This window comes from Tursiops truncatus, chromosome 3 (genome assembly GCF_011762595.2).
Source record: "Tursiops truncatus isolate mTurTru1 chromosome 3, mTurTru1.mat.Y, whole genome shotgun sequence".
Lineage (NCBI taxonomy): Eukaryota > Metazoa > Chordata > Mammalia > Artiodactyla > Delphinidae > Tursiops > Tursiops truncatus.
Window position 1 is genome coordinate 136,093,137 of NC_047036.1, and position 11,276 is coordinate 136,104,412.

General features: G+C 47.7%; 1 non-coding gene across 1 annotated transcript; it reads left to right on the forward strand.

The window, feature by feature from the left end:
- The first annotated feature begins 5,998 nt into the window (after positions 1-5,998).
- Positions 5,999-6,105, forward strand: LOC117312057 (U6 spliceosomal RNA). The gene has a single exon (XR_004526225.1). It is a non-coding gene; the product is annotated as a U6 spliceosomal RNA (small nuclear RNA).
- The last annotated feature ends 5,171 nt before the right edge of the window (positions 6,106-11,276 follow it).

Consider the following 11,276-nt stretch of genomic DNA (forward strand, 5'->3'; position numbering starts at 1 on the left):
TTTGGTATTGTCACCCTTTTTTATTTTAGCCATTTTGTTATGTGTGCAGTGATGCCATGCATTTAATTTGTATTTCTCTGATAGTTAATGATCTTGAACATCTTTTTTCCCTGCTTATTTGCCATCTGTATGTCTTCTTCAGGAAAACGTCTCTTTAGGTCTTTTGCCTACGGTCTGATTGGATTGCTTGCTTTTTTAATATTGAGTTTTAAAAAGTTTTAAAAATATATTCTAGATATAGTCTTTGTCAGATATGTGGTTTGCAAATATTTTCTCCCACTCTGTAGGTTGTCTTCTCATCCTTTTAACAGACTAAAAGTTTTTAGTTTTGATGAAGTCCAACTTAAACATTTTTCCTTTTAAGGTCATGGTTTGGTGTCAAGTCTAAGAACTCTTTCCCTAGTCAGATCCTAAAGATGTTCTTCTATGTTTTTTCTAAAAGTTTTATAGTTTGAGTTTAAATCTATGATCAATTTTGAGTTAGTTTTTGTATAAAGTGTGAGATTAGGGATTTCCCTGGTGGCCCAGTGGTTCAGACTGTGCTCCCAGTGCAGGGGGCCTGGGTTCATTCCCTGGGCAGGGAACTAGATCCCACACGCATGCCACAACTAAAGAACCTGCATGCCTCAACTAAGGAGCCCTCAAGCTGCAGCTAAGGAGCCCGTCTGCCAGAACTAAGACCCAGTGCAACCAAATAAGTAAATAAATAAATTTAAAAATAAAAAAAAGAAAAAATGAAGTGTGAGATTAGATTGAGGTTTTTTTTAAACCTATGGATGTCCAATTTGGAGCCTGCATTTTAACAAATCTTTAGAAACATCAAGGTCTGAGAACTTCTGGGGAGGGATTTGTGGGATTTACTTGGTGATGTGATGGTAAATGTTTCACAACCAGTTCTTGGTGAGGGAGGGGTAATTTCCACGGTATAAATACAACCTTTATAGCTGATTGCAAGCAACTGATATGATGCCCCTGAGCACAGAGTTGGGAAGAGATTCACAGAAGCACACCATTATGTAATATGCCCACACTTACAGGAGATGCATATGACCTCAGAAGTATAGATAATAATAAAATGTGGAAGGAAATAATGCGTTTTGAGTATTTATCAACTTTGTTTTAAATATAACTTATTTAATTTTAAATTTATTTCAAGAACTTTGGAGGTTCTAAGAGTTTACCCTACTTGCAAGCTACATTGTCAGTTTCATGGATGCTGGCAGAAGACATGAGACTCCTGGATTAGAGACAAAGGACTTTATTACTTACAGCAACTGCAGTAACTAGAGTGTCAGCATTACCTTGTACTAGTTCCCTGAGCCCCAATTCCCAAAGGGTGATGCAAAATGGCACTTATCCATGCAGTGGGTTGTATATAGGAGAGAAATTCTGCGTTTAGGGATCCGAATGCTAAGTTATCATCTTTTATAATGCTCAAAGGCAGACATTATCTTTATTACTCTGGACAATAAGAAAACTGCCCTTTTTATCTTGAAGGAAACACTATACAAACAAGTTTGAAAAGATAGTCCTGAACAAAGATATTCAAGTGCTTCCACTCACGGGACCAGCTGAAATGAGAGAGACTCATGAAGAATTGACTCCAAACAGCCTATATAATTTATTTTTTAATAATGGCTGTGTTTAACAACCAGCCCACAAAGTTCCTGAAAATGGAACAATAGGCCCTCAGAAGCCAGTACATTGGCTCCAGTACACCAATGTATTTCGAGGCAAAAAAAAAAAAGGAAAGACTAAGGGAGAGATTCTCTCTGGATTGATTTCACCAGCTGGGAGCCCGGGAAGCCCTATCCATGGAGGAAGCTGTTTTAATGGTTTGTTTTCCAGAATGGTTATTATTATAATGGAAATTCTAATAATAGTTATTAAAGTAAAAATAGCAACTACTCTTTGTTGCCTGTCAAGTACAGGTCATGCATTTTGGGGGCTTTTTATCTCATTTAATCCTCGAAATTACCTACGAAGTAAGGAGATTATTACTATCCTCATTTAATAAATGAGAAAACCAAGACTCCTAGAGGTCAAAGAAAAAAGCTGGGCTGGGATTGAGCTTGTCCAGCAAACTCTAGCTCTGAGGAGTTGAGAACTCACAGTCTTTTTTTTTTTCTTTTAATAAATTTATTTATTTTATTATTTTATTTTATTTATTTATTGTTTCTGGCCGCGTTGGCTCTTTGTTGCTGCACGCGGTCTTTCTCTAATTGTGGCGAGCAGGGGCTACTCTGCTGCGGTTTACGGGCTTCTCATTGTGGTGGCTTCTCTTGTTGCAGAGCTGGGGCTCTAGGCACATGGGCTTCAGTAGTTGTGGCACATGGGCTCAGTAGTTGTGGCACATGGGCTTAGTTGCTCCTTGGCATGTGGGATCTTCCCGGACCAGGGATCGAACCCGTGTCCCCTGCACTGGAAGGTGGATTCTCAACCACTGTGCTGCCAGGGAAGTCTGAACTCACAGTCTTAAAAGCAACTTTTCCACTCACGTCGACTGGCATTATTGAGACCCCACCTGCCTTCTCTCTGTGCCTCTCAGGAGCAGGGCTTTGTGGTGTCATGCTGGCAAGGGCCAAGGGCATAGATTTCTGGTCTCTGCTTGCCAGTGAGTTCCAGTGTGACCTTGGGCAGATTATTCATCTCTGCACCTCTATTTCCTCATCTGTCCAATGATGGATGTTCTGATGGTACTGTTCTGCCAGTCTTGCAGAGTTATCTGGAAAATCAAAGGTGCATCAAAATGGTCTGGGGTTGTAGTTTAGGTTGCATGACTTTGTACCAGCTATAAAATCTCTGCAACACCCCCCCCCACCTTAAAGTTTCTTATGTGTATTATGGGGGCGGGGCATATGCGGTCACCATGAGGCTGTCAGATTCTGAGTCTATAAGTGAGATAATAGCTCCAGAAGGCTCTGGAAAAGGCAGAAAGCAACCCCCAGACATGAGGTATTGTTTTTCACTCTCTGCTGCCCCATCTCTTTCTAATTTCCTGTGGTTGTGCAGCCATCGGGCTCAGAGAGGGTCAGGTAAGCATTTGTGACCTGAGTCTTTGGACTGCAGGAGTGATGGTGGTTCAGGCAGGGCTGCTCTCCCTGGGGGCAGATAGAGACTCCCCCCACGTGCCAGGCAGGAGGTGTCTGAGAGGCGCAGGAGCCTTGGATATCGCCTGCCTCTGAGCCTCTCAGCTCAGAGTCTGTTCAGAGCTCCGTCTGCACCCCACCTGAGTTCCAGGCTTAGAGTTGCCGAGTGACTGGCTGGAGGAAGGCATTCTAAGCCCAGGGACCACCAAGTACAAAGGCCTAGAAGGGGGAGTAAACTTGGCAGGTTTAAGTGGCAGCAGACCAGCCTGGCTGGAGAGGGAAAGGGGAGGAGGTCAAACATCCGTAACCTGCTCCAAGCAGCCGAACCCCCAAGAAGCCAAGGAGCCCCAAGGGGGCAGGTAAGGGATGTTCCCACTACTTGCAAATGCTCCGGGTGCTCTCGAATGTGTGGATCGGTCTCTGGTAACGGGCCGACAGCCAACAGCAGCTCTGGCTGTGCCCACCGAGATCACCTGACCTTTTCTCTTCCTCCTGTCAACTTGTTTGCAGGCTGGGTCTGAGCCAGAGGTGAGGGGGGCTGGCAGGGCTCAGAGATGTAGCCTTGAGGGCTTGCCTCTCCCTGCCCAGCCATTAGAGCCAACGCGATGTTACCAAGGCCCCTCAGCCTCCATCTGCCAGTTCCAGAAACCCAGTCCCCTGGGGGCAGGGGTAGGGCAGGGGGAGGCTTCTGGCAGCAGGACTGGTGAGTCCTAATATCACAGCCTATCTGAGAGGCACAGGAACTCATAACAGACTCACCTGTTTACAAAATTCCCAAAGTCCAGGCTGCACTCTGGGCTACTTACATCAGAATCTCTAAGGGGGGAGGATTTGAATATTTACAGCCCACGCAGGAGATTCCACTGTGCAACCCAGGCTGAGGACCAGGGCTGTGGTTCCTTGCAGCTCTCTGGGGCCTCTGAGTTCAGACAGAATTGGATTTGAACTCCAGCTCTCCGACTTCACCAAGTGACCTCAACCAACATTCTGAGCCTCCCTGAGCCTCTATTCCCTCCTCTGTAAAAAGTGCATCGTAGTAATACACCTACCTTATGCGTTGTCCTCAAGGCCAAAGGTATTAATCCATGATAAACACATGGCACAAAGGGTTCATTCCTAGTAAGAGCCCAATAAATGTGTTTATTGTTATTACTTTCCCAAGGTCAAGCACGCCATTAGAAAGCTCCTCTTTAGGTTAAGTTGAAATGTTCTTATGGCTGCAAGAATCATCTTCTCAAAACCCAAATTTCCTTGCATCACCCACCCACTTAAAATCATTCTGTGGTTTTCCTTTATTCTCAGAGTCAACAGAAGTTTTGAATTTGACTTAGCAGCCTTCAAGGCTCTGCCCCCTCACCTTCTTTTTTATTTATTCATTTATTCATTTATTTAATTTTTGGCTGCATTGGGTCTTTGCTGCTGCACGCGGGTTTTCTCTAGTTGCTGGGAGCCAGGGCTACTCTTTGTTGTTGTGTGCAGGCTTCTCATTGTGGTGGCTTCTCTTGTTGCGGAGCATGGGCTCTAGGCGCACGGGCTTCAGTAGTTGTGGCACGGGGTTCCCCCTCGCGGGCTCTAAAGCGCAGGCTCAGTAGTTGTGGCACGCGGGCTTAGTTGCTCCACGGCATGTGGGATCTTCCCGGACCAGGGCTCAAACCCGTGTCCCCTGCATTGGCAGGCGGATTCTTAACCACTGTGCCACCAGGGAAGCCCCCCCTCACGTTCTTATTTTGCAGTCTTTGCTCCCTTCACACCATGACCTGGGGGAGGGGACTCCTTTGATTTCCCGGACCTGCCCTGCTGGTCCCACCACCGGGCCTTTACATATGAAACTCCCATCACTGCGCCCCTGGAATGCCTTCCCCACTCTTCTTCCTGCTAACTTACCCTGCAGATCTCAGCTTGGTCATATCACTCTACCAGTAAAGTTCTTTACACTCTGACCAGGACAAATCCTCGCCTTGTCATTCTCATGGCACCATCTCACAGCTGACATTTTACATTTATTTCTCTGGGCATTTGTCCAATGCTCGTCACCTGTGTTAGACTCTAAGCTCCAAGAAGACAGAGACCATATCTGCATTTTGCTCACCCCAGCATCCCCGATGCCTAACTCACTGAGTTGAGGTTTGATAAATATCTATGGAATAAATGGCCCAAATTGGCCTCTTGATAAAGTCCACCTGTTCAAATGCGGCTCCTTGCAGCAGTCGGTGCCCTGGACTAGAGGACTGCCCTGCAGGGGTGGGCCGGCAGCTTCGGGACCCCCACTCTTCTCTCCTCTCCCTCCTTATAGAAGGTGGCTCTTCCAGACGTCCAGGTCCTCCTTAGACAGGTTCTGGTTGTACCACGCTTGGAGTGGGATTCAAAGTAGCCGATGGGGTGCTTTTCAAGAGTGATTTGCCCACAGAGTTCTGCCAAGTGGTGGGGCAGCTGAGAAGTGTTTCAGGATTTAATGCCCTCCTTAGCCTTTCACCTCTGAGGCCCTTGATCTCCATGTAATTAAGCTCATACATTAAATGCGCTTTATGGGATGAGAAAGCCCCACGTGGAACATGGACTTTTCACACCAGGAGGCCATTTTAGGTTATTGTCAGCCTCAGCTTGAAAAATCGCTTGGGGTGGGGATGAATTGAGGTTGTGAGTTTACAAGGGCATCAGTGAAAATAAATACCAGAGATGAAGCTAAACTCTTCCTTCTTGTTTTTTTTTTTTTTTCTTGGCCACGTCATGAGGCTTGCAGGATCTTAGTTCCTCGACCAGGGAATGAATCCAGGCCCACGGCAATGAGAGCACTGAGTCTTAACCACTGGACCGCCAAGGGAAGTCCCTTCCTTCTTGTTTTTAATCAGGGTCAATCTGAGGCAAAATGATAAAGTAGATGAAGAATATCTTTTCAAAAAAAGCGACTTGTGCTCACTTCGGCAGCACATATACTAAAATTGGAACGACACAGAGAAGATCAGCATGGCCCCTGCACAAGGATGACATGCAAATTCGTGAAGCGTTCCATATTTTTAGGCAGAGCTCCAAAGCCGTCGTCAGGTTTCTAACTGTGATGATGAAGCATGTTTACGTTGGTGAATTTGAAATCATCGATGATCACAGGGCTGGGAAAAGTGTTGTGAACCTCACAGGCAGGCTAAATAAGTGTGGAGTGATCAGCCGCAGGTTTGATGTGCAACTCAAAGATCTAGAAAAATGGCAGAATAACCTGCTCCCATCCCATCCGTTTGGTATCATTGTACTGTCAACCTCAGCTGGCATCATGGACCATGAAGAAGCAAGATGAAAACACACAGGAGGGAGAATCCTTGGATTCTTTTTCTAGGGATGTAATACATACGTGCAGATAAAATGCCTCAGAGGAAAAATAAATAAAAATTAAAAAGCAACTTGCCCAGAGCCATCTTTGGGCCCTTTCTGAGAAATTCTGTTTAGGCTTTTGTCTCCAGAGCAGGGAGAGGCCTGGAATTTTGCAGAGGTTATTAGGAGCCAATAAGTAAGCACCTACCCTCGTCCTGGCCTCAGCCGCTGCATGAGGAGCTAGGCCTGTGAGGGTAACTTCCATCTTACCCGCAGAGCTCCACAGCCAGCGCCCACCTGGGCCTGAGGACAGCTGTGGAAGGGACACCAGGAAAGGGGAAAATGAAGAAAAAGAAACATACATAGGCTCCAGCCCCATCAAAGAGTAGAAGCTGAGTCTTTTCCATTCTAGTTTTCCCCTCAGCCTGGCCCGGGGATTGGCAAAGCTGGCTGTACTTCACAGTTGGCTGCGGAGCTTGTAAAGGGCCAGACTCCCAGGTCCCATCAAGGGAACTAAAGGGCTGGAGGAGGTGCAGCTGTGTCCACACCCTTCTCTACCCTGCGAGCTACTGACTCCCCACCTGTCCTGGGGACCACAGGCGTCATCCCTGACCACAGTGAGGCCTTCAGAGATGTCTGCTGAGTTGAGATGAAATCTGTAATTGACTAGACAGGATCCTGCTTTGTGGGAGGGAAATACTTGGGACCCAAACCCCACCACATAGGAGTGCTTCCAAGTCAGAGCACTTGCCCACATTTCTCTGGCTCCCCTCCACAGGGGGCACACAGGGTGGTGGGGAGGGCCTACTGCCCACAGAGGGGCCTGCTCATGGCCAATGTAGCTGAAAGTGCAGCCTCTAGATGCACCCGCTTAGTTCCAGTCCCATTGCATTGACCTTTGGCATTGACCCAAGCTCTCTAGGACTCAACTTTCCCCATCTGTAAAGAGGGGATGTTGATCGTAGTAGCGGCTCACAGCGGTGTGGAGAAGCTGAGAAGAGACAATACACATAACACCCAGCATGTGACTAATGTTCAGTTAGATAATAATGTTATTATCTTCCAGCTCAGGAAACCTAATAACAGCAACCACTGATTGTCTTCAGTGGAAGCAGAGGGCCAGATGTGAACGTTCAATGCTTCAGAACATGCTGGCCTGATTCATCCAGCTGTTTTAATTTATGTTTCAGGAATTTCAGGCTCTTAGCTCTGCTTTGGAGACACAAGCATAAATGTTTAGTGCCAAAATGGATTCTGAGACCATCTGATTCAATCCTTCATTTCACAGATAGGGAAACTGAGGCCACCTGACGTGAAATGTCTTGGCCAAAGCCGCACGAGGAATCAGAAGAAGACAGAGCTGGGACTGGAACCCAGATTTCTTGTTTTCCTGGACAACTGCAGTATTCCTGCACTCTACCAGCTGCCTCTGTAATTTAGAATGTGTGTGAAATCCCTTTAACTGATAATGCTAGAAAGATGTGTGGTTCTTGTGTTCTTATTCTTTTTCTTTTCTCCAGCTGAGGGTCATGGTCGAATAATATCATGGATCAGAATCTCTCTTTCTCTCTCTCTCTTTTTTCCTTTGGCTCAGAATCTAGAAAACAGCCTGGAGAAGAAACCAGGGCAGATCTTCCAGCCTCTAAGCCTCAGGACTGGAGGTTTGTGTGGTAGACGTTTGCCCCCTAGTGGAATGAGTGAAGATGACAGGCAGGGAGTGAAGAAGCTTCTGCCTCCAGGACCTGGCTTCCCAGGGGTCCGATGCAGCTTGCACAGGCGGGCCTCCCTTACCTCACCCTAATGCCAGCACCGTCAGATCCCATCTTTACTTAAAATTATGATATTCTGTTCATCAAAACACTTTTTGGTATTAATTTTGATTTATTAAGACATTGAATTAAAATATTATTTATATTGATTATTTTGGGGGCAACTCCTTTAAATTTTGCACGTGAGGTGAGTGCCCCATTTGCCTCCCCCGATCGTAGTCTCTTTAAAATATTTATTTATTTATTTGTTTGTTTCTTTATTTATTTTCGACCATAGTCTTAATCCAGAAGGCGGCCCTGGAAGAACCCGCAGATACCTGATGTGCTGACCCCCTCACTTGTCGGAGGTGCCCTGAGGCCCGGCAAGGGCTGGGCTGGGCCAGCCTGTTAGGGCAGTGTGGTCTGCTGCTTTTGCACTGAAATAATCAGAACTGCATATTTCCCAGGCTTTCTCCAGAAGCGAACGGTGACAAAGAACCTCTCCTTGCCCAAACCCTAGCCAGGCTCCTCTGAGCCCTCTTCTTTACTAGGCCTGTCAACCTGGGCCTATAAGGACTTGAACAAACACTAACATCGTTTCCAACAGCTCAAGGCCCTGTGACCCATGCCCCCCTTAAAGTGGCTGCCTGAAAACACTCAAGGCAGCCAAAATCATGTACTGTTTGTTCCAGCCAACATCTGAAGATAGCGCCCCTGTTTCCCAGTCTCTGTGGGAACGTAGTAACCCCATTTTGATAGAGGCCAGTTAGCAAGTCCATAAGGGCTTCACCTGGACCAGTCCCCTCCCCCTTTTCCCTGAGTCTACAGAGCCCCCAGTCAGCCCCATCCCCACTCCCTCATCCTCCCTTTAAAACACCCAGTCACCGCTGAACAAAGCAAAGTGAGCCCAATTCACATTGGACTCTTCCAATGCAGTAATATACTACAATAGTATATTACTGATTAAAATCAGTCCTTACCACTTTAACTAGTGTTCAGCTTTTCTTTGAAATTTATTTAATTTATTTTTGGCTGCTTTGGGTCTTCCTTGCTGTGCACGGGCTTTCTCTAGTTGCAGCGAGCGGGGCTTACTCTTCGTTGCGGTGTGCAGGTTTCTCATTGCAGTGGCTTCTCTTGTTGCAGAGTACGGGCTCTAGGCGTGCGGGCTTCAGTAGTTGTGGCTCACGGGCTCTAGAGTGCAGGCTCAGTATTTGTGGCACTCGGGCTTAGTTGCTCCGCGGCATGTAGGATCTTCCTTGGCCAGGGCTTGAACACTTGTCCCCTGCGTTGGCAGGCGGATTCTTAACCACTACGCCACCAGGGAAGCCCCCAGTGTTCAGGGAAGCCCCCAGTGTTCAGCTTTGTTTCTCTTTGATAACGGCTGACTTTTGAAGAGTGTCCCTTATGAGAAAAGACCCTGGGGCCAAGGGCAATTTTATTGCACAAAGATGCGCTGAATTCTGGGTCTTCCTCAATGCCTAAAGCATGAAGCCCTAGGGAATTCCCTGGCCGGACTCAGTGCTTTCACTGCCAGGGCCCAGGTTCAATCCCTGGACAGGGAACTAAGATCCTGCAAGCCACGTGGTGCAGCCAAAAATAAACAAATAAAAATAAATAAATAAATAAAACTTAACAAAAGACAAAAAAGCATGAAGGCTTAAAGATAGGCCCTATTTGCAGGGGCCCACAGTAAGTAGCTAGACTAGGAGGAGGGTCTGGTGCCCCAGCATGTCTGGGAAGGCCACCTCGTTGGAACACCTTCCTCAACTGGGCCTACATCCTGCATCACCTGCTGGAGGACTCCAAGTACTCAAGGCACCAAGGCGTCAGCCACCCTCAGGAGTGTTAGGGGACACACCAGCCCTCCTCCTTGCCATCAACTGGCTACCAGAGACCCCCCTCAACTGTGTCACCTACTTCTGCCCACCTGCCACCAACCCAGTGCTCCCACCTCCCCACTTCCAGCAGTCCTGGGCCACATCCAAGGAAGACGAGACCCCAGAACTTGGTCCTGCAAGGCCTCTGCCTCCACCTGCCCGATCCCCTACAAAGAGTGCTAAGGCTCCCCCCACCCCATTATCCCCCGACCCCAGGATTCCCTGGCAGGCTGCCAAGGGGACATGGGTTTAGGTCAGGCCCAGAAGTGGCAACCACAGAGCTTCAGGGTCCTGCCCATCTTGCTCAGGCTGCATTTATTACTGAGGTTTCACAGAGTTGAGTCAACTGCCTTCAAATGCTTGAATCCCTGGGGGCAGGAAGAGGAAGCGGCTAAAGGTGCTCTTTTTAAGAATGTAAAATAAAGAAGAAGAAAGGAAAAGACAAAAGAATTGTTCATAGACAAAAATGCCTCGAGCTCAGAAGCTGGCCCTTTCCTACAGGGGTGCTGGGCAGGACCCCAACCACACACTAATCTGCTTGGGCCCCAAACTCCTTCTTAGGTTTCTCAGACCCATCCCAAACTGATATGTTTTGTGGCCTAAAGAGAATGGAATTATTTTAAGTAAGCTCCATTTCATTTACGGAGGGGTTCACCCCTTCCAGGACCACCTCAGGCAGCGTCTCCTTTCCTTTCCTTTGCCCCCCAGCCCCACTTTTCCAGCTAGGAGACGGTCAACCCAATCTGCCAGGGACCTGCGGTTCCATCAGAAAGTTCTCTCCAGCAATCAACCTGGGAGGCTTCTCAGCACCAGCTGCTCAGATCCCTGCACACTGGAAACCCTGGGGCGGGGGAAGAGATTCATCTGTACGCTACTCACGTCCGCCCAGTGGTTCTCAGGCATGCTGGGGTAACCCAAGTACCTCACTGATTGAGAAGCGGGCCCGCAGGTGATTTGTTACTAATAATGAAGGGCTTAAGTGTGACGTTGACTTGCCTCACGCGTGGAGCAGATTCAAGGTCATCCCTGTATGACTGTCACGCTCACGCCTGCTTTCTTGAGCTGAATGAACTCTTTGCCACGACCTGTGAGGTTCCGTGTAACCTTCCAGCCTTGCACCTCAGGTCCCTATCTCCTTTCTCACTCACCCATCCCTCTGGTCTTCAGCCAGTTCCGCAGGTGTGCCAAGCTCTTTCCTCCACACCTGCCGCTCTTTCTGCCAGGACACCCCTCCCCCTTTGCCTTGCTATATCTCCTGT